The following is a 3,129-nucleotide window of genomic DNA, read 5'->3' on the forward strand; positions in this document are numbered from 1 at the left end:
AAAGCTGACTTTATTGCTGGAATGCCCATACAGGCACTACGCATGAGAGTGATTCACTGTTTTTCAGACTGGAGTTGTAGGCATCTTTCTGGAGTTGTGTAACTCGCATTATAGATGTGAATAAGTTAAGTAGAAAGCTCAACATGTGAGGTGCTAACTGCTTAATACTTTTTCAATTGCAGTCTATCTTAAAAGAAGACTGTGCAACTATGTCAATAGCCTTTTTCCTAGGAAAAAGTGATCTGTGTCACTTTCAAGTATAAGCTTCTAAGTATAATATTACACATATGCAGTGGTAGTTGATGGAATTATGTGCCTAATGTAATCAGCAATGCAGATCTTTTTATCTGGTGAACACTGTGAATGATTTGTATCCGTGTATTTTTACATAACAGCTATAACTTTGTGACAGCGCTTGAGGGAGGAAATGACACCTGTAAAATAGTTTGTGACAAAATGTTTGTCACCAGTTGTGAAAAAAACAGTATAAAGAGATCCTATCCAATTGACAATAGACAGTGTAAGTATAAAGTGGTCCTGTCCAATTGACAAAGGACATTGTATAATGTAAACATATATTACAGTATAAAATAATGCAGCAGAGACCACCAGTCCATAAAAGTAATGAAGGTTTATTAAACAGTAGGGAAAAAAAGAGAAACATCTCTATGGAGATGAAGCTGTAGGGGCTACAAAAAAGACCTTTACTGTTAGTTCCACAGAGGAATGAAAAAAATCAGTCTCTCATACTAATATTAACACGGTCCAAAGATGGTTTCAACCAGTTTCTTTCTTTATGGATTCCTAATGGAGGATGTCCAGGCTTCTTCGTGTTATTCTCAAATGTCTTCTCCTTTGCTGCAGCATACTTCCAGGAACCACTGTTGGAAGTACAAATGTCACTTGCATTTAGAGGCCAACTTCTATGACAAATAGGGTCATAGCCCTCCTTTTTTATACCAATTTAATGGAATAATTGCTTATTAAGCTGAAACAAGCCCCTCTATATAGTACAACAATTAAACAATTAACAGTTTCTCTCAAATAAATAATATTGTTTACACTGTTTACAGCAATACTATTTTTAACAATTGTAATAAAACTCTAGTTGCCAGTTTTAAACAGTAGGGAATACAGTGGGGAAGACAGGAAAGTCCTGAGTGAATGAGTCTATGTTGTACACTAGAAGTTGTATTATTGACAGCACATACAGCCTTAGCAGGTTGGAAACATGAAGTCACATGAGAGTAAAACCAGCTACTTGTACGGCCTAAGTTGAGTGGGGTTGAGAGGGAAGCTTACCTCTAGCTCTAAAGGAATTTCTCTGGGGAGTTGCCAGCAACTTCAAGTTGAAAAAGATGCCTTTGGAAGACTGATGCCACACTAGCCTGTGAAGAAAAGTTATATGAAGACTGTTATACTAGTGGAGTTTGTTGTGCCTGTGTGGGAAGCTTTTTGGAGTTTTCCTTATCTATGCAATTGCTACTTACTATGCTGTGAAGGTGCTAAACAGAAACACCTGTGAATATTGGATATCTTTGGTCACTTTGGAGAGACCCTTTGTGTGTACTTTGTTGCACTGGAAGAAAGCCAACATGAACTGTTATTTTCACATCGCTATTAAGCACTGTAAGTACTGTTTTAAATACTGTAGTTTATTTAATTTTCTGGTGCAACTGTTTTCCTGAATTGTGAGTCCCTGGGAAATCCTTTACAGATCAAGACACACTGTTTATGTCCAGAATAATACATGAACCCTATCGTCATTTAAATTGATACAGCTGATAGCCTCTGTATATCACTCAGAAATAGCTAGGTTAGTGGAACACATTATCAAAACTTTGAAATCCATACTTCATAAAACAATAGAGCAAGGTGGGAAAAATGGAACCAGGTGTTTCCTTACCTTTTCTTTACCACCCCAAGTCTCAAACAGATTCACATAGATTCACCCCCTTTGAGATATTGTATGGCAGACATCCATGACGCTTTATATACATAGAAAGGGAAACCTTGGATGAAGATAACAGAATATTTAAGTGTGTGATGCGATATTATACAGAAATGTTGGACATATTAAGAGCTATAATGCCTTTTGTCATGGAACACATGGAAAAAGCTCAAAAAGGTGAATACTTAGCATACAATAGAAATGCTCACATTACAGTGATTCAGGCAGGGGACAGAGTGCTTCTTTTATGGTCCACTGCTGAAAATAACTTTCTTGCTAAGTCACAATTCCCTTTTGAAATCACAGAGTAAATAAAATACATTACAAATTGATGCAAACTGGGGGAAAACCCAAACAAATATATAACATAAAATTAATTGAAAATCTTGAAAATAATGAGGTTTCTATATTTTGAATGTTCTCTGAAAAGTTTAAAAACTCAACAGCATGTCCTAAAACAAATATAGGAGAAACATCAGAACCTCCAAAAAATGAAGTTAAATAATTGGTACTCAGGAATAGAGAAATTTTTTGCAAAACTAATTTAATTCAGCACAATACTGAGAACATCCCCGGAGAAAATCAAAATCTATAACCCTTTCAAATGCTAGGATACTAATGGCAAGCAGTATAGGAGGACACACAGAATATGGCTAAGCTGGAGGTCTTAGAGTAATCACAAACTGAATAAGATAGTCCCATTTTCCTAATTCCCAAACCTGATATGACTGCAAGATTTTGTGATGACTTTATAAAACTGAATAGTTTATTCAAGTCTGATTCCTATCCCATGCCTAGGATAGGTGAAATGATAGAAAAGTTGGATGAGGCTACATCTCTGTTCCTGCTGGACTTGACTATGGATTAATGGCAAATCCCATTAACTCAGGTGGATAAGTTCATAGGATTACAGTTTCATAGGTGTTTACTAGGCTAACGACCACAAGGGCCATTTAAGCCTAGCCATGCATCCCAAATCTCTGACAAGTTCTCATACTCCTGATAAGTGTAAGCATGGGCCTGTGAGATGAACCATTTACAGGTTATCTGCATCCATTACAGACATAGGTGCCAAACCAGCGATGAATTTCCAGTTTCCCATCCAATTGTCTAAGTTGCACTTGAATTGGTTTAGGGAGAAACTCTGCTTCACATGGATGGGGAGCTTATTCCATAGA

This window comes from Protopterus annectens, chromosome 11.part0 (assembly GCF_019279795.1).
Source record: "Protopterus annectens isolate FY-2018-M chromosome 11.part0, PAN1.0, whole genome shotgun sequence".
Taxonomy (NCBI): Eukaryota; Metazoa; Chordata; order Ceratodontiformes; family Protopteridae; genus Protopterus; species Protopterus annectens.